Source organism: Rattus norvegicus, chromosome 11 (genome assembly GCF_036323735.1).
Source record: "Rattus norvegicus strain BN/NHsdMcwi chromosome 11, GRCr8, whole genome shotgun sequence".
Classification (NCBI taxonomy): Eukaryota; Metazoa; Chordata; class Mammalia; order Rodentia; family Muridae; genus Rattus; species Rattus norvegicus.
This window is the reverse complement of record NC_086029.1, coordinates 24,588,167-24,609,299: the sequence shown is the minus strand read 5'-3', so window position 1 is coordinate 24,609,299 and position 21,133 is coordinate 24,588,167. Positions and strand designations below refer to the sequence as shown.

Here is a 21,133-nt window from a genome sequence, read left to right as displayed (position 1 = left end):
GATGAAACCATGGGAAACTTGAAAGAAAATGTGGAACAATGGTACTCTGAGCTATATTGACTTTATGTCATTTTTACAAACATAAGCACTGCAAAATGTTTATTGTTATATTTGTAGGGCTGAGTACAGAACATCAGCTATCAAAACATTATATATATATAAAATATATTTTATATGTGTGTGTGTATTTGCTTATCCCCAGTCCCCGAACCTGGACTGACCTGGAGATTATTTTAAGATTTTTTTAAGATTAATTTTCATTCATAATTTTTCATGCTGATCTTCTTCGTGTGAAGAACTAGGTAAACATTACTTCATAAACAAAGCGAATGATATAAAGAGGAATGAGATGAGTAAAGGACATTGGAGGAGAGATTAAAATGGCCACCTTATACATTTGATAAAAGGGAGACAGACTTCTAATTTCTAATGGATTCCTACTGCCTAAAGATGAAAGTCTGAAGTGTCTTGTTTTTCTGAATTCTAGCAGAATATAGAGCTAAGCACAAAGAAGGAGTGAAAACATAGATATCAAAACAGACAAAACAAACAACAAAAATAATCAGTGTGACAATTATTTATAGGACGAGGAAAAGCATAGGAGTTGGTTTGCTAAATAAATATAAATCGGTATTCATATATCTACGAAACAGCATAGAGCGTTGTGGATCAAAACTGCATAGATGCACAATAAAATGTAGACATTTATTTTTCACACTGCAAGGAAGGGCACTGCTGGAAAATTGACTTGTGTTCTAATTCATCCATTCCTTTAGTACCTCTACCATCTGTCAGGTAGTAACTCACAATGTATGCCGACGAAAGATAAGAGCTGATTCTGCAATGACGTACAGGCTGACTTTTGATCTTACTTTGTGCTGGACATCCAGTAATGCCTGCTTTAGAAATCACAGAAAGTATTCCTGTGGAGCAAAACTCAAGCAGTCTGTAAATCAGGATTTTTGTTTTGTTTTGTTTTCCTGAAGAAGATATATGCAGTGATCGCGTGGGATGGGATGGGGGTTCTTTGCAGTCAATGTATCCGTTGTCGAGAGATTAAAGAGGCTGAAGAAAGATCCCCAATATTCAGGGAGCTAGCTCCCTGGGCAACTGTATTCCTTACGCAGCTGTTGTTTCAGACTCCAATTAGTTGCTTAGAATATAAGCTAAATAATCCCATCCTTCAAACGACTTGAGGAAATTGGGTGTTAGGGAGATCTGCAGCGCCATTCAATCAAGTGGTCCTTGAATAAGAAAGTGCCTTCCTTTGAATGGGAAAAGTTTGATCCAATTGATGGTAATCTGTCATTTAGCACACTGGGTGGATGAGATGGTTAATGACTCTATTGATTTTTTTTTTGGTCCTATTTTATGTACAGCCTTTAAGCAATGCGAGGCTAAATATGGCGTCTATTTCACATTTGTTATTGATGCCCCTAAATTATTTTTATTCATCCCTGTAGTTATTCAAAAGGAAAATTTCAATGTCTCTAGGTAAAAATACATTGCCATTCTCTCTCTGATTCCCCTCCTCCTTTGGTTCATCACCCTGTTCCCCTCCTCCTCCTCCTCCTCCTCCTCCTCCTCCTCCTCTTTACCTTCCTCCTCTGCTTCTTCTTCTTTTGAAACTGTACGTATTTTCAATACCTACAGTTAGCTCTAGGCCCCCTTTCGCTTTTGCTAGGAAATATATGAAAAAAAAACCCTAATTTTTACAACAAAGCCTGTTATATATATTTCAAAAATAGCTTTTGATTCCTCTCTTTCTTCATCCTCCTGTGCCTTACCTAACTCCTTGCTTTTTGTAGGTGTCTTTAGTTTTTTAAATTTCTACATCTTATTCAAAGTTTATAGAGTTCAGTTCTAGAAGGCATTGTTTCCCCCAGAAAAAAAAAAGAAATACGCAAGAGTAGGTGGCAAATGCTGCCTCCGGTCAGAATAATGACGGGGACTCAGTATAAAGGAAAGGAAGGCTGTATGTAGTCCTGCATGCAATACAAATGTTTAAAAGTGAAAAGAAATAATACTACTTATAAGACACAAGACTATGTGCCGCTTGGCTTTTGTCAACTTGACATAAACCTAGACACATCTGGAAAGAGGGAATCTTATTGAGAAGCTGTTTCTGAAGGATTACTCCATGGACGAGTCTGTGGGGCATATTTTCTTGGTTAATGATTGAAGTGGGAGGGCCCAACCCATGGTGGGTGGCGCCTCTCGTGGGCAGGTTATTTTTAGTCTTGGGAAGCAAGCGAGTAAGTAAGCTTCCTATGGCTTGCTCAGCCTGGTTTGTCACACGCACAATTTTGTGGCCTCCGCTTCAGGCTGTAACTTCCAGATCTTGCATTAAGTTGCTGTCCTGGATTCTGTAAACAGAAATAGCCCTTTTCCTCCCCAAGTTGCTCTGGGTCAGGCTGTTTTATCACAGAAACAGAACCCATAACCATGACAGCTTGTGGTGCAGGGACAAGGTCTACCACAATACTTCACTGACCCAGCAAACGGGACAGCTGAGGTACCTAACAGAAGAGAAACACACAAAGCCTCTTCCGAAGTTGTGAATTCACTTGAAGGGGTATATGTATTGTCTGTGAGTATTCATATACATGTTTACTGGGTTAGTAAACAAAGTAAATTGTTAAGTCCTAGAGTTATCTGAAATCATCATTATAAAATTATGAAGCCTAGTAATTCACAAAAGTCAGTTCTTAACATTAACACTGCTTCCTAAGGAACCTTCTCTGAAGTACTGAATTTTTAATATATGTTGTCTAATAAGAATGATTGTAGTGACGGCTAATGTTGACATCATTAATAGTTAAGATATAGACATTCTATGACTATAACCCTTCAATGAAGGTGCTTAGAACTATAAAATCAAAATCAGTGCCTCAGCCCCCAAAGAATTATTATTTCCTAGCAATTGAAACCACATAATTGTAAATCCGGTTTTTCCCCAACAACCATAATCACATTGGTAGTTTGGTACTGCTGATGGCGGAAAGAATTACTTGATGAAAACACTGTAGATTTTAAACATTGATTCAGAAAGCCATTGCACAACTGCCAATTTCCTCCAGAAAGTTATTAATTTTTATGAAAGATTTATTTTAAAAAAGGATTTTTTTATCAACTTGAGTATTTCTTTTTTTTTTTATTAACTTGAGTATTTCTTATATACATTTCGAGTGTTATTCCGTTTCCTGGTTTCCGGGCAAACATGCCCCTCCCCCATCCTCTTCCCTATGGGTGTTCCCCTCCCAACCCTCCCCCCATTGCTGCCCTCCCCCCAACAGTCTAGTTCACTGGGGGTTCAGTCTTAGCAGGACCCAGGGCTTCCCCTTCCACTGGTGCTCTTACTAGGATATTCATTGCTATCTATGAGGTCAGAGTCCAGGGTCAGTCCATGTATAGTCTTTAGGTAGTGGCTTAGTCCCTGGAAGCTCTGGTTGCTTGGCATTGTTGTACATATGGGGTCTCGAGCCCCTTCAAGCTCTTCCAGTTCTTTCTCTGATTCCTTCAATAGGGGACCTATTCTCACTTCAGTGGTTTGCTGCTGGCATTCGCCTCTGTATTTGCTGTATTCTGGCTGTGTCTCTCAGGAGCGATCTACATCCAGCTCCTGTCCGTCTGCACTTCTTTGCTTCATCCATCTTGTCTAATTGGGTGGCTGTATATGTATGGGCCACATGTGGGGCAGGCTCTGAATGGGTGTTCCTTCAGTCTCTGTTTTAATCTTTGCTTCTCTCTTCCCTGCCAAGGGTATTCTTGTTCCCCTTTTAAAGAAGGAGTGAAGCATTCACATTTTGATCATCCGTCTTGAGTTTCATTTGTTCTAGGGATCTAGGGTAATTCAAGCATTTGGGCTAATAGCCACTTATCAATGAGTGCATACCATGTATGTCTTTCTGTGATTGGGTTAGCTCACTCAGGATGATATTTTCCAGTTCCAACCATTTGCCTACGAATTTCATAAAGTCATTGTTTTTGATAGCTGAGTAATATTCCATTGTGTAGATGTACCACATTTTCTGTATCCATTCCTCTGTTGAAGGGCATCTGGGTTCTTTCCAGCTTCTGGCTATTATAAATAAGGCTGCGATGAACATAGTGGAGCACGTGTCTTTTTTATATGTTGGGGCATCTTTTGGGTATGTGCCCAAGAGAGATATAGCTGGATCCTCAGGCAGTTCAATGTCCAATTTTCTGAGGAACCTCCAGACTGATTTCCAGAATGGTTGTACCAGTCTGCAACCCCACCAACAATGGAGGAGTGTTCCTCTTTCTCCACATCCTCGCCAGCATCTGCTGTCACCTGAGTTTTTGATCTTAGCCATTCTCACTGGTGTGAAGTGAAATCTCAGGGTTGTTTTGATTTGCATTTCCCTTATGACTAAAGATTTTGAACATTTCTTTAGGTGTTTCTCAGCCATTCGGCATTCCTCAGCTGTGAATTCTTTGTTTAGCTCTGAGCCCCATTTTTTAATAGGGTTATTTGTCTCCCTGTGGTCTAACTGCTTGAGTTCTTTGTATATTTTGGATATAAGGCCTCTATCTGTTGTAGGAATGGTAAAGATCTTTTCCCAATCTGTTGGTTGCCGTTTTGTCCTAACCACAGTGTCCTTTGCCTTACAGAAGCTTTGCAGTTTTATGAGATCCCATTTGTCAATTCTTGATCTTAGAGCATAAGCCATTGGTGTTTTGTTCAGGAAATTTTTTCCAGTGCCCATGTGTTCGAGATGCTTCCCTAGGTTTTCTTCTATTAGTTTGAGTGTATCTGGTTTGATGTGGAGGTCCTTGATCCACTTGGACTTAAGCTTTGTACAGGGTGATAAGCATGGATTGATCTGCATTCTTCTACATGTTGACCTCCAGTTGAACCAGCACCATTTGCTGAAAATGCTATCTTTTTTCCATTGGATGGTTTTGGCTCCTTTGTCAAAAATCAAGTGACCATAGGTGTTTGGGTTCATTTCTGGGTCTTCAGTTCTATTCCATTGGTCTATCTGTCTGTCTCTGTACCAATACCATGCAGTTTTTATCACTATTGCTCTGAAATACTGCTTGAGTTCAGGGATAGTGATTCCCCCTGAAGTCCTTTTATTGTTGAGGATAGCTTTAGCTATCCTGGGTTTTTTGTTATTCCAGATGAATTTGCAAATTGTTCTGCCTAACTGTTTGAAGAATTGGATTGGTATTTTGATGGGGATTGCATTGAATCTGTAGATCGCTTTCGGTAAAATGGCCATTTTTACTATATTAATCCTGCCAATCCATGAGCATGGGAGATCTTTCCATCTTCTGAGGTCTTCTTCAATTTCTTTCTTCAGTGTCTTGAAGTTCTTATTGTACAAATCTTTTACTTTCTTGGTTAAAGTCACACCGAGGTACTTTATATTATTTGGGTCTATTATGAAGGGTGTCGTTTCCCTAATTTCTTTCTCTGCTTGTTTCTCTTTTGTGTAGAGGAAGGCTACTGATTTATTTGAGTTAATTTTATACCCAGCCACTTTGCTGAAGTTGTTTATCAGCTTTAGTAGTTCTCTGGTGGAACTTTTGGAATCACTTAAATATACTATCATATCGTCTGCAAATAGTGATATTTTGACTTCTTCTTTTCCGATCTGTATCCCCTTGACCTCCTTTTGTTGTCTGATTGCTCTGGCTAGAACTTCAAGAACTATATTGAATAAGTAGGGAGAGAGTGGGCAGCCTTGTCTAGTCCCTGATTTTAGTGGGATTGCTTCAAGTTTCTCTCCATTTAGTTTAATGTTAGCAACTGGTTTGCTGTATATGGCTTTTACTATGTTTAGGTATGGGCCTTGAATTCCTATTCTTTCCAGGACTTTTATCATGAAGGGGTGTTGAATTTTGTCAAATGCTTTCTCAGCATCTAATGAAATGATCATGTGGTTCTGTTCTTTCAGTTTGTTTATATAATGGATCACGTTGATGGTTTTCCGTATATTAAACCATCCCTGCATGCCTGGGATGAAGCCTACTTGGTCATGGTGGATGATTGTTTTGATGTGCTCTTGGATTCGGTTTGCCAGAATTTTATTGAGTATTTTTGCATCGATATTCATAAGGGAAATTGGTCTGAAGTTCTCTTTCTTTGTTGCGTCTTTGTGTGCTTTAGATATAAGAGTAATTGTGGCTTCATAGAAGGAATTCGGTAGTGCTCCATCTGTTTCAATTTTGTGGAATAAATTGGATAATATTGGTATGAGGTCTTGTATGAAGGTCTGATAGAATTCTGCACTAAACCCGTCTGGACCTGGGCTCTTTTTGGTTGGGAGACCTTTAATGACTGCTTCTATTTCTTTGGGAGTTATGGGGTTGTTTAACTGGTTTATCTTTTCCTGATTTAACTTCGGTACCTGGTATCTGTCTAGGAAATTGTCCATTTCCTGTAGATTTTCAAGTCTTGTTGAATATAGGCTTTTATAGTAAGATCTGATGATTTTTTGAATTTCCTCTGAATCTGTAGTTATGTCTCCCTTTTCATTTCTGATTTTCTTAATTTGGACATACTCTCTGTGTCCTCTTGTTAGTCTGGCTAAGGGTTTATCTATCTTGTTGATTTTCTCAAAGAACCAACTTTTGGTTCTGTTGATTCTTTTTATGGTCCTTTTTGTTTCTACTTGGTTGATTTCAGCTCTGAGTTTGATTATTTCCTGCCTTCTACTCCTCCTGGGTGTATTTGCTTCTTTTTGTTCTAGACCTTTTAGGTGTGCTGTCAAGCTGCTGACATATGCTCTTTCCTATTTCTTTCTGCAGGCACTCAGCGCTATGAGTTTTCCTCTTAGCACAGCTTTCATTGTGTCCCATAAGTTTGGGTATGTTGAACCTTCATTTTCATTAAATTCTAAAAAGTTTTTAATTTCTTTCTTTATTTCTTCCTTGACCAGGTTATCATTGAGTAGAGCATTGTTCAATTTCCACGTATATGTGGGCATTCTTCCCTTATTGTTATTGAAGATCAGTTTTAGGCTGTGGTGGTCTGATAGCACGCATGGGATTATTTCTATCTTTCTGTACCTGTTGAGGCCCGTTTTTTGACCAATTATATGGTCAATTTTGGAGAAAGTACCATGAGGAGCTGAGAAGAAGGTATATCCTTTTGCTTTAGGATAGAATGTTTTATAAATATCTGTTAAGTCCATTTGGCTCATGACTTCTCTTAGTCTGTCTACGTCTCTGTTTAATTTCTGTTTCCATGATCTGTCCATTGATGAGAGTGGGGTGTTGAAATCTCCTACTATTATTGTGTGAGGTGCAATGTGTGTTTTGAGCTTTAGTAAGGTTTCTTTTATGTATGTAGGTGCCCTTGTATTTGGGGCATAGATATTTAGGATTGAGAGTTCATCTTGGTGGATTTTTCCTTTGATGAATATGAAGTGTCCTTCCTTATCTTTTTTGATGACTTATAGTTGAAAATTGATTTTATTTGATATTAGAATGGCTACTCCAGCTTGCTTCTTCTGACCATTTGCTTGGAAAGTTGTTTTCCAGCCTAAAAAAAGGATTTTTAACAAACTCTATTCTTTAAAAATATTCAGTGAAAATATAATCAAAATACTTATTAGTTTCTCTAGTATGTATCAGTTTTCTGTGTGAAAGCCCCTCAAAATGTGCTTTTTTATTTAGTACTTGCAAAGTAACCTACTTTTATTTTTGTCATTTTAATAGTATATTTAAAGCACTTATATTTTTCCATTGTATAATATCAAATAACTTTTAAAACTTTATGTACTCTGATTAGCAGTCCTTAAGTCAAAAAATATAAACAATTATGATATACATTGTGTATATATATGATATACAATGTGATGTGATATATATATACATATATATATATATATATATATATATATATATATATATATATATATATATGGCTAAATTCTTGTCAAAATGCATACAATTTTTCTTTTTCTCTTTTTAGTTGGGCCGAGAATTGAATTTCAGTCTTTACACATCCAAGTCAGTGCCCTAACTGTGACCAACATTTCTTGGTCATGTGCTTCTCCTTTTGTAGCTCATCACATTTGACATTTCAAATTTCTTCAGTATTTACTTTTTTAAAATTACATTTTATGCACACTGGTGTTCTGTCCCTGTTTGTATGTTTGTGTGAGGGTGTCAGAGCAACTGGAACTGGAGTTACAGACAGATGTGAGCTTGCCATGTGGGTGCTGGGGATTGAACATGGTCCTTTGGGAAAGGTCTTGGCTGTTGGGCCATCTCTCAGCTCCATTCTCCACCTTTCCAATGGACCCCTTTCAACACTGAACTTAAGAAAAAGACTAAAGGAACGTAATGTTTCAGCCTGATTTGTCTGTGGAAATCTTTATTTCTCCTTCAAATTTCAAGGAATGAATGCTGAGAAAAGAGCTCAAACAGGCATGGGGACCATGTAAGAGAGCCAGCGTATGAGTGTTTGTAATTCCAGGGCTTGGACTGACAGGTTCCTGGGGCTCACTGACTACCCAGTCTAGCTTAATTGGCAAACTCCATGTTCCAGTGAGAGATATTGTCTAAACAAACAAACAAACAAACAAACAAACAAAATAAGACAAAATAAATGAATAAAAACAAAACAGAACAACCACGGATGATGGCTCATAAGGAATGACACCCAGGGTCTCTCTCCCCTTCCACATGCACACTCACAGGCGTGGAGACTCACATGCTTCCACATGCAAGCGTGGACACACTGAGAGGGGAAATAACCTCCTCAAATGCAGTTCATAGTTTTTTGTTCAAAGACTGGCTCAAACAGGTTTTGGTCTCGTAATATATGACCTCTTGTATCTGTATATGTTTCTCTCAAATTCCGCAGGTTGTGGCTTGCCTACTTTCTTCTGTGGTAAACCCAAGAAAAGTCAATTTTCTGGTTTGCTAGGGAATAGTGGCAGTTCTAGTCTTGATGGTCCCTGACTTCCCAGGATGACAGTCACTGAAGAAGGGTTAAGTGTGACAATTTCATACATGACCAGATGATGTACACTAGGTTAAAGATTTTTTTCATAAAATATTTCTCCATGTCCTGTCATGCTGTTTAACAACATTTTGCCCACAACAGAATCCTTTCCAAAAACTTGCTTCAAATTTTGCCAGTAGTCCCACTGTTTTTCAACTAAGTTGAAATATTTTCTTATTTGTGAGAGAAGTGAGAGGGTAAAATGTATACACAAGGAAAGTTTTTCTGGGTACTACGTCTCAATAATAAACTTAAAGTGCCCATTAAGCCATGGAGCTACATTTTAGAAACCGGCTGCAGTCTAGGTTTAGTAGAAATTCTTATAAGAACACTAGAAGCTTTGGAATTGGTGACAAATGCAGATAAACTCTAGTTAAAGACACCGGCTGCATTCTCCTCAAACAAACATGTCAATTTCATTCTTTGGAACTTTACAATCTAACTCTGACCTCTCTTCTTTGGATGTGATCTCCTAGTTGGATTATCATGTAATAGATGCTGTTTCATGGACTCTGTTAGGCTGCGGCTCATGAAACATTTTTCATCAGAAAGCCGGATCTTCTGCAGAACTTGTAGTATCTACATGTCATAGCCTGCCTTGAATTCTCTCCTTAACCTGTACTCCATTCTTTTTCTTGAGAATGTAATCAACTGTTTCAACTATGTAGAGGTGAAGAGAGCTAGGGACTTTCCTCTGGACGTGGACTCAGCTCCAGACATTGTGGTTGCTTTGATTTTAAGTTATGACACACAGTATTGTTCCTTAAATGAGTCTTAGAACATGATGATGATCTGAAGATATGGACACTGAAAACATGCTTAAACAGTGAGAAGTGCATAAAAGTTTTTACACAGTAAGATGTCAACTACAAGCTTGCATTGGATTTGAAAGGACGACTGTTACACATAAATATTGGCCACGTGCCTCGGGATGTTTAGTTGGTATCTCTACCATCTCCCATGACTAGAAAGAGAAACCCTGTGCTCATGCCCTCAATACTCAGACATATAATTATACTGAAGAATGCAATCTGCCTCATTCATTCTCTCAACCCTCGAATCCTGCATCTAAGGATGCATTTAGTCACCTTGCAATGCTGAAGGATGCAACAAGGCATTTTCCAGACTCTGTGCTGTTGCCTCTCACCCTCAACCCTTTTCTTTCTTTTTTTTTTTTGGTTCTTTTTTTCGGAGCTGGGGACCGAACCCAGGGCCTTGCGCTTCCTAGGCAAGCGCTCTACCACTGAGCTAAATCCCCAACCCCACCCTCAACCCTTTTCATCTAGAAACTGGACCATTGCAATAGCCTCCTAACCATACTCTGTATTACTTGTCTACCATTATAATCCAAAGAGCAAATCTAATGGTATAGTCCAAAAACTAAATTATTATAATCTCCAGAGAGCAAGAAGTATGACTGTTTACAAATAAGAACACTTAGTTCTATTTACATTTTAAATGATTTTTCTACATGTTAGAACAAAATGCCACTCCTCTAAGTCACCAATGCTCACATGTGTGAGCATGCATTTCTCTCTAAAGGGACCTTTATTCATCAACCTCTACCTTAGTCACTGAAGGAGGGTTTTCCAGTTCAACTTACTCCTTGTTTGTATCCATAGTCTAGGAAACCAGCTTGGTCATGAATTCTATTTGTTCCTTCAAATTACAGAAATTATAACACAGAGACCCACTTCAGGTCAACTGACAGGGAATAAGAGACTGCAGTTTGCTTCTCCCCAAATGGAGCATCTCTCTCACACTCAGTGGTTAGTGTAGAAAAGCAGACAGGAAGATTCTAAGAGCCTGAGGTGGTGATTCCAAGAAAACTGTTATCTGATCACAGCAGGGCAACTGCCCATTGAACGCAGCAATTCTGTCAGCACACAGAAGACCCAGGCAAGCTCAAACCAGACAGAATCCCAACACAGAGGTGGGAATTGGGAAAAATCCCATCCCTAGCTAGGAGCTATTAGCGATGCATAGATGCTGAGAGAGGGAGAGGCTGTTTTCAAGACTGCCGTGTTGTGTAGGTTGAGCACTTTCTAGTAGAAGGTTACCCATTCAAGAGTGTTTCTCTCTCTCTCTCTCTCTCTCTCTCTCTCTCTCTCTCTCTCTCTCTTTCTCTCTCTCACACACACACGAACAAAGTTGAGAGAGAAAGAAAGGAAGTGTGGGTCTACATGAAGGAAATCAATCTAATCAAAATTGCATGAAATTCTCAAGGAAGCCACAAAATATGAGAAAAGGCCAAATCGGTTGGCATCAGAAGGATCACTAGATTTATAGGTGAGTTGCTTCACCCCCATGGCATTTGCATGGTCATGGGAGTCCAATTTCTAGTCTTCACACGTGTAAGCCAAGTGCTTTGTCCACTGAGCCATTTTCTGCCATAGTCTACGACATACTCCACTCTTTTCTCTTTAAGCACAATTTGCAACAAATTGTGCTCAGTAAAATCAAACACTGGGCATTCTCTGCAGACCTTTATAATCGTAAGAATTCATTCTTTCTCTTGTTGGAATTTACTCATGTCCTGGGGAATTGATTCCTGTGCTTCATTTAGGATTCAAGTCATGTCCCTGCTTTACCCAGATCCTTTCTGACACTCCTGTCTGACCTTTGCAAAGATGATACATCCTTCTTTTCCTCATATCTTTCGGTTCAATTTTAAAGTCTCTTTCAGAAACTGACCTTGCTTTGCATACATTTATTTGAATACATAGGGAATGTTAATCTTTCCCTCCTTGAGTTCATGTGAAAGGGGTTTCCATCCCTTAGCTTTAATTCCCTTATCTTTCTGATAGTGTCTCGTATACTGTTGTAAAGATGGGTAATACATATATTTTATGAATTTCATTACTGAAACAATTAGCAGATACCATAAATGAGCTCCAACATGTAACTTAGGTACGATTGAGAATGGATAGTTTCCTATGATTCTGTAGGACTCATCAGTTAGAGGATATGGAGATGGTTGGTGGAAAGAGCTTGACAGAAATGATAGAAGAAAACATCATATGACCTTAGCACATATATCAAATTTAGGTCTGTGGGCTTCTCAGAAAATTCATTTTATTTTAGGATAAACTTGAAACTCTTTGAATGTGGTGTAAAAAATCAATTTCCATTTATCTTCCCATGATTTTCCTCTGCGTTCAAAGCAAAATGAACCATGCATAAAATATTTTTTTCTATAAATTGTCAAGTTTAGAAAGATTTTTTTCTTATCCTTCAGACTTTTCGTCTGGAATGTAGTTTAGATGAGAGAACTCAGAACAATTTGCTTCCTACACATGCTAATTCTGCTGTTTCCTATCTTAATCTACTTCTGATCCTCACTGTGCCCATGCAGAAACTGATGACAACTGAACCACCTGAGTCATCGAATTTGCATGTGAAAAATCAAGAATGCAATGTTTTACATAGGCTTGATTTTTGCTTAGTTTATTGCTAATGTCTCTTACTGCTTTACAGTAAGATCTTGATATTTAGTGATATCTCTAGGTCACTATCATAAATAATTTATTTTAGATTTGGTTATCAGAAAGGGTCAAAAAGAAAAAAGAAAAGAAAAGAAAAGGGAAAAGAATGGATCCTAACGATGAAATAGCAATGACTGGGTCAATGGAATTTTCCCTAGAATGCAGAGGTCAAGTGACTGAAGCAAGAGTATGGGTCAGACAATTTTTGATATCTACTTAGTTTCCAAATTAATACTTATGAATTTCTAGATAAGAACCACATTTAATAAATCTAAAGGAGTAAAAAGGTCCTAATTTTTCTTTTATAAGAGATGTTATAACATTTCTTTCCATAAATGAAGGCTTGTAATATGTTAAGGTGGCCACAGCATGCTGAAATTCTGATTCAGACAGTGCTTACAACACTAAGCCTTCAGGAAATCTCAGAGCAGCCAATCCCTACCCTGACCCTGGACACAGATGTCATAGACGATGACCTGCTGGGGTTTGCATAGCTGTTTTCCTGGGATATGTTGTTTCAGCATCAACACAAAACTGGCATTGTTTATACAAATTAGTATTTCAAAGAGAAATTTTAAATTTTAAATTTTTAAATTGAGGAAATCCCTAATTCTTCCTTAAATTAGTAAATAGAAAGAGAAGGAGCCCCTCAATTCTCTGCAGTTACTCTTAATAAAGAGATAGATAGATGATATATATATATATCAATATAAATGTATGTACATATGTGAAAATGAAGGAGAAATTGAAAAAGTCAATGAGAAGTATGGATTTGTAGGGGAAGCAATGAATTTTAACACTGTCTTTTTCTCACTGAAACTACTGAGTCTGTTGTTTTAGGAATATGATTTGTGTGCCATTAATATATAGAAATGATGCATGTTAGGCCAATCTGGATGATTGCTCTTGGAGAAAATTGCTTAATCTGAAATTTCAGTCTTTGAAATTTTTTATTATGCTAGTTGGGTTAGCCTACTATGCATCTAAATTGATTTATTTTCATTAGTTGCTTTGATGTCTTCTAATTGTGACAAAATATTGAATTTTTAATATATTTTAGGCACTGGCTAAGTGGTAGCATGCATATAAATCTGAAGGAAAAAGTCAGCAATATTTAGAATCATAACCCTACATTCTCCTTGACGAAGATCTCATCACTTCCAACATGGGGTATGAAACAAGACAGAGGCCAAGTTGATGTGAAAGAGCACAGGTGAGATTTATCTCCATCAGAATTGTAAAGATGCTCAGGAAAGAAAAAGAAGAAGAAAGGAAGTGAAGATGAGGGAGGTCAAGTGTGTGGACAGACGAGTGGTCTAGTGAAGCAGGGATTTCTGTATTCGTCTGACATATCACTTACGCCTTAACATAGAAATGCCAGCATTTTAAAAAGAACTGGGAAAGGAAAAGCACATTTTCATTGTTTATATTTTAAACACAAGAGAAAGCATGTTCATATGTCTATAACATGAAACAATCATTCACTCATATGTTTATTTATTTAACCAACTTTTATGTTTTTCTTCCCACAGGCCACTTGATTAGAGGAAAATGTTGCAGAAAAAAATAAAACAATTTGGGCCTGTGGTGCTTGTCCATAAGGAGAAGCTATCAGGAGACCGAGGCAGGAAGAATCCTAACCTCAAGGCTTGTCTGACTAAAGATTGAGCTCAAGGCCAGCTTCAGTAAAACTCTGTCTCGAACGGCCTAAAGATTGCTTGGTATATAGGTCAGTGGTACAGCACTTGCCTGTTCAGTTTCTAGGACCGATAGAGGGGGAGGGGTATTTCTAAAGTCTGAAGAGTGAGGAGTCACCCGTTGGAGTATTTTGGCAGACGATCCAATGTGTACAAAGGCTCATAGGTAGGCAACAGACCTAGATGTTCATATTCATGTCAGCCACGAAACACAAAAGCCAAATTTTGAAAAGAGAAGAAAAAAAAATCAAGTATGGCAAGGCTTAGAGAGTATTGTACCAGATAGGTTTTGGAGGATGTTGAGTGGGACAGGGTCCAACTTGTGTTCTTAAAACACTAGAGCGATTGTCATGTAGAGAACAGATGGGTGCGTTGAAGGTGGGAGTGGGATGATGAAGGATGTTCTTATAAGTGACACTTGACAGTTTTGGAGGGCGAAGCTCAGATGAGTTAGAACTGAAGGCTTCTTTCTATTCAGCAGTCCCACAATGTATTAAGTGTCATGCGCTGCCATTTTACCTTCATAGGAAGCAGAAAAGGAGGTCTCTGTAGACAAAAGTCCTCCACACTACCGACAGCCACAAAAGCAGCCATTCTACTTACTGCTCATTCTGAGCGTCTGAGCAAGTTGAATGACAACCTTAGCCATGCCCCACGCTTTCTTAAAAACTGAATGTAAAAGAATGTATCAGCTGCCACGAGGACAGGTTGACTTGCCCAAGCCTGCACGGCCATTACTCAGCAAATCTTTAATTTTAGCTCTTGCTTTTGGAATCCAGAGCTTATGTTTGTAGCCGAGATTGGAGAGAGAAGATGGCTAAGTGATAATGAACATGTTGGTCTAAAGGCTTAGTATAGACTGATGAGAAAAAGAACTATCCAACAGATAAATTTAGTTTCTCTTAAAATACGCTCATCTGTGTAAGCAGGTTTCTGCTCTATGTCCATAAAACTTCAATACAAAAAATTACACATTTTATTTTTATATGTAAATAATATACAACAAAAGTATGTTAAGCCAGGTTTTAACCAAAGTTTCATGATACTTTGTCGTAAAAAAAAATCTATATATGTATGGCAGTAGTGACTTTGTTGATTTTGCTCCATCAGAAGCAGTTGCAATGGTTATAAATATGTAATAGAACATATGCTCTCTGGCCACACTATCCCTACATGCCACTATTCAGTGCCACCCACTTGTCATTTCTTATTTTATGTTCTTCACAGAATTTAGCAGTGTCTGTCATTATTGTGGTATTAAGACTTTTTTTTGGCCTGTTTATATCTTTAAAACTTCAGACCAATGCAATGAAGTGAGTGTTTGCTGAGTGTTTTTTGAAAGCAAGAAAACCTGGTCTAGACTGCAAAGCCATGACATTCACATCTTGATGAACTTACTTAATGCTCATTCCCTCAACTGGTCCCATCGTCTCAGAGCCTGGTCTTAGGACTCTGCAAGAGCGATAGTCGATGAAGTGGGATTTTACATTTGAAAAGGGGTTTCAGATACATCCTTTTTAAAAAATATTCAGATTAAATACAGCTAGCATCCTTGTGGTAGACTTAACTTTTTTGTTGTTGTTGATGTTGAGGGGGATGAGATCTGTCAACACAGCCACTTGAGACTGATCAATGCACAAAGTGTTGCACAAAGCAACTCACATTTAACCTTTGCAAATGAATAAGTAAAAGGGAATTCATGAATTCTTAAAATGTTGCCCCTTGATGAGGAAAGCAGCCTCTTTGAGCTTTAGGATTAATTCCCCCGGACATTTTTTTTTTTCATTTTAGTTTTTCCTAGTGAACCTCAGTTTCCATTGAATCTTGCAGAAAGAATAAAAATGGAAAGAGTGAGCCTTAACCATTTTTATCAATTCCGCATATAGGCCAAATAACATTTAGGAATCATGTTCTATTTAACTCTTTTGAAATTAAGCTTTCAACCCCTTGAGCATTGCTGTGAAGGCTGAGATTTGTTTACCAATACAATTGATATTTATCAGCAGCTTTTTTTTTCTAGCAATAAAGCAGGCAAGAATCATAAAAACACCCCTCTCTTTTCATTTGTTCACTGTTTTCTGCCAGTGCATTATGTGACAGCTGTTCTGAAAATAGACTTCAGGACAGCTCTGCTTGGGCGTGCACATGAGTGCCTTTCAAAGGACATATTGGCCTCCACTGACCACGATGCATGTGGTTCACAAACAAAGACAGAAGACGATACACACTTCTTCATCACCAAGGGCAACAGGTCACTGTGGACATCACAGAAGGCAGAGTTTTAAAGGTCCATTTTGTTACGGCTTGCTTTATAGCTTGCTAGGTCCCCTTCTACAAAGAAAATAGGACACCTTTTGAAGAGGGAGGGATGAGAAGCATGTGTGAGAGTTCATGCAGGTACTTGGGAGGGAAAATGACTACTTCTCTCTTGAGTGACTTGTACTTTCATATTAAAAGTAAACTGAGTGAAAATAAATACAAAAATCTTAAAAGTCAAGTATGCTGATGTGTGAAAAGGAAACTTTTTTTATTGCCTTCAAGTATTCAGTGACTCAAATATCTTGTAAAAATGGGATGTATATATAAGATGGAGCCTGGTATTTTGTGTTTCCCAAGGGCCAGTAATTCTAAGAGAGCCAAGTCTCACTTTTGCAGCGGTGTACACAATGCTTGTGCTGAGAGCTGCCGTAGCACTGGGCACTATTTCATCGACCCCTAACAGCCGTAAAAGTCAGGACCAGATGTGACTCAGGTTTATGAAAGACGGGCCATAGTCTCCATGAGGTTAGAGACCTATCAAGTTTACATGGTAAGAAAGTGGTAGAATCAAAACTTGAACCAGAATCCCAAGAGTTAGCCAAATCACCCTACAAAGGCAGCTTCAGAAAATAAAATTGATTTTATAGCCATGAATGAAGTCAAGTTTCCCCCTTACCTCTAACCCTCGGAGCCCAAATCATTCAATCATTGGCTCTTAGTACCAAGAACTCACCAAACAGCTCTCTACTCAGCTTACGGTTCTGAATGTTTGCTAAGTTAGCATGAAGTTTTAGGAAAGTCTGAAAAGGTTTCAATCGCTAGTTCCCAGGAACCTTCCCATTCGTCCACTGACTGCTGAAGACCCTTAATGTGAGCCAAATTCAGATTTCCCTTAAAATGCCTTTCAACTTCTGCCACTGGTGGAAATCCTATTTCAGGCTCAGCTCTAACTAACTTGTTTTCTGAATATAACAGGGAATCCTTTGTATTTCCCATCAATATACAGCCTTCTATATACTGTAGAATCACACATGTTCTAAGTCATGATAAGGTAAATATATACTGATTATTAAATGAATTCTCTAAGTTCAGAAATTTCTTTAATCTTTCACATTGTTGCCTGCAATGCTGATCGGATATATAAAATAAAAGACAGTATTATTTGAAATGTCTAATCTTTTTTTTTTTTTGGTTCTTTTTTTTTGGAGCTGGGGACCGAACCCAGGGCCTTGCGCTTCCTAGGCAAGCGCTCTACCACTGAGCTAAATCCCCAACCCCTGAAATGTCTAATCTTAAAGAGAATTAGGCAAGGTAAGATGGTTCAGTGGATAAACTGCTTGCCACTCAAAGATCAGAGTTCAGATCCTCAGTACTCACACAGAAAATAGGCATTCATTTTGGCTGCTTATTGTTCCTAGCGCACATCCTCAGGATATAGTGGCTATCTACAGTAGCTGAAAGAGTGCGGTGCTCTGTGTCAGTATATAAAGGAGAGGGGAAACTGAGGAAGACATTCAGCACCAACCTCAGGCCTGGGTATGCACAAATACATATGCATATCATTCTCATACAGGAAAGCCCACATGTAAATATTCATGAATATCTAAATTGAATCTATATCTGACAGCAAGTTGATTTAGCCATAGGGTAGACCATTCACACATGAAACGAGAAAGCATCTAAAATTCTAAAATTTTATTATATGTGTATGGGTAGTGTCCTGGCTAGTTTTGAGTGTCCATTTGACAGAAGCTAGAGTCATTTGAGTCAAGCCCACAAATTGAGAAAAAACCCTTCAATTAGTGATCAATGAGGGAGAGCCCAGCCCGTTGTGGGTGATGCCCTTCCTGGAATGGTTGTCCTGCGTTCTATAAGAAAGCAGGCTGAGCAAGCCATGTGAAGCAAAGCAGCAACCAGCACCCTTCCATAGCCTCTGCATCAGGTCCTGCCTCCAGGTTCCAGTCCTGCCTGAGTTCCTGCCCTGACTTCCTTCAATGATGGGCTATGACCCGGAAGGATAAGCCAAGTAAATCCTTTCCTTCCCAACTTGCTTTTTGGTCATGGTGCTTCATTGCAGCAATAGAAACACTAAGTCAAGTGACTTGACTGATGTATTTCTGGGCCACTGAGCACTCACAGAGGTCATAAGAGGAAGCTGGATTCCATGAAGTGGTCATAGAAGACTGTGGGCAGCCATGTGCTCCTGGGAACAGAACCCAGGTCTTCTAGAAGAGCGGCAGAGATCTTAACCTCTAAGACACGTCTTCAGTCTCAGAAAATATTTTCTAATTGCATTTAGAGCAATTCTTTAGGGATAGTGTAGACCAGTGGTTCTCACCCTTCCTAATGCTTTGACCTTTAAATACAGTGCTCATGTTGTGGTGACCCACAATCATAAAATTATTTTTGTTGGTACTTCATAACTGTAATTTTGCTACTGTTATGAATTATATAAATCTTTGTGTGTTTTCTTTTGATGGTCTTACGTGATCTCTGTAAAAGGGTCATTCGACATCCAAAGGGATCAAGAGCCGCAGGTTGTGAACTGGTAGTGTAGATACCATGATATAATAACAAAACATAGCAGAAGTCTCTTCACATTGGCCTATAATAATAAATTAGCCAATAACTACATAATTCCTAAATTTTAATGGCAAGTAAAATTAAGTCCATAATCATATTCGAGTTTCTTGGTCAACAAGAAAACTAGAGTGTAGGAGTCTCTAAACAACCATTGTTGGGGAAAACACTTCCTCCTTTAGAAGCTTCAGAATCCCTTAACAGCTACATAGTTATGGTGGAAAGACGATTGTGACCTTAGACACAGAAAACAACACCTTGTGGATTTATTCAAAGGCAATTTATAATGTGCTGTCAAATTTGCATTCATGAAGTTGTGAAATGCAGCAAACAGCACATGGACACCTAAGACTCGTGGTCATTAACGTCATTTAAATTTGTTTACATAATTGATTTTTTAAAAAAAATTTACATGTGGTGCTGACTTCACACCCCCATCCCCAATCTCTATCTCTGTCTGTCTTTGTGTCTCTGTCTGTTTGTCTCTGTGTCTCTGTCTCTGTCTCTGTCTCTGTCTCTCTCTCTCCTTACTGCTGTTGTTTTTAAATTGGGGATAGCTCTTCGGGGGATTTTTTTTTTTGAGCTTTGAGCTTTGTTCCTGCAGTGATTCAGTGAACACATATAATTTTTTATTGTCCGCCATCACTGACAGGCTGCCTCCAAGGCACAGGGCTGTGTGCAGTGCATAATGGTTTATTGATGAGCAGTGAGAGCTGAAGCAGAGGTGGATGCTGGCACACCAGGCACAGATCCTTGTTTAGAAGCCAACTGAGCATTCGGTAATGAGCCTGTGCGGTGTTGTTTGCTGAACTCAGCTCAGGCCACTGATCCTTCTAAGGGAGTAGGGGAAGGGAAACAGCTCAAGTGCTCACACACTTCAAGCAGCTGTGGCATCCACATTTAAAATCCAGTATCAACTCCTCACCACACGGTTAAATTATTGAGAGGGACGTTTAAGACGGAACTAAGAGTAGTCTTTCAGCCAAGTATTTTGAAGAACAATGGAAGGATTCTTCTTCCAAGAATGACTTTCAAGAAGTTGTTCTAATTTGACAAAAGTAATACATGCCTGTAGTAAAACTTAAAAAAAAAACAGTCAAAATAATTTAGAAAAAAAATCTAGGTAGGCACAAATATAGTTCTTGTTACTTGCTTGAGAATTTTCTCTAAAATCCCCAAAGCTCATTTACTTTGGAAAGCCAGAAAGTATAGGCAAGCAGTCTTTCACAATTTTTTCTTTTCTTTTCTCATTTAAGTTCTGTCAGTACAGATCATGGCTGTAGGATCTCCCATATTTACCGTATGTCTTGTTATATTGGCCCACTGTGCACTCTACTATTCTATTAAATGAATTCTTATTTCCAGTTAACACACAATGCTACTGTAAGCATCTTAGAGCATTAGTAGTTTTCAGTTATATGAGTACTTCTTACAGTTTAATTTATAGTGAATGGCATATATAGACTTATTTCAATAAAAACTTTAAGACATATCTCTCAGCACCAATAAGACATTTCCCTCCCAATATCAAGAAAAAAATTGAGTGGCATTGATGATGTAGTTTTAGACCATAAGAGAACTTAATCAATTTTCCTATGAATTTTCCTGTTATGAAGTTGGTTAATCGCTCCCACTGAATTTTTTAATTTTAAACTTATTTATATGTGTGTATCAACCAGTTATAAAACATATTATATGATGTCTTAATATTCACATATATTATGTAACAAATATCAACATTATATGTAATATACGTTAAAATATTTTTTGTATCTGAGGGTTATATTTTCTTAACCCATTTTTTGTATAAAATTCATTTATATTTTCACACATTTAGTAACTTCTTCTGATACCTTGTGGTTTTTTGTGTTTCTCAGAAATATAACCCCACTTATTAAATATTCTCTGCTATTTGAAATAGTTCACTTTTACTAAGACTACATTTGGTTCCTCAAGAAATTCATTTTGATGTAAAGAAAAATATGAAAAGAAAAGTAAACCTTTACTTTTTCTGGACACTAAAGAGCCTCACTTTAGCATGTGGGAACTCTTACCTTTTCCCTACGACAAATACATTTGTTGTCCTGTGCAGTCCCTCTATACCATGCTTTGATCTGTTTGCAAAA

The 21,133-nt window shown here is 38.2% G+C and overlaps 1 protein-coding gene and 1 long non-coding RNA gene across 15 annotated transcripts in view; one reads left to right on the top strand and one right to left on the bottom strand.

Moving 5' to 3' along the window:
* Positions 1–21,133, bottom strand: part of Robo1 (roundabout guidance receptor 1) — a 1,040,826-nt gene that overhangs the window by 499,395 nt on the left and 520,298 nt on the right. The gene's annotated exons all lie outside the window — the stretch shown is intronic.
* LOC102551469 (uncharacterized) overlaps positions 1–21,133 on the top strand; it is a 38,011-nt gene that overhangs the window by 14,437 nt on the left and 2,441 nt on the right. Inside the window, exons 2-3 of the long non-coding RNA XR_005491059.2 lie at positions 13,532–13,684; positions 14,004–14,200. This is a non-coding gene — a long non-coding RNA (uncharacterized LOC102551469). The remainder of the gene's footprint in view (positions 1–13,531; positions 13,685–14,003; positions 14,201–21,133) is intronic.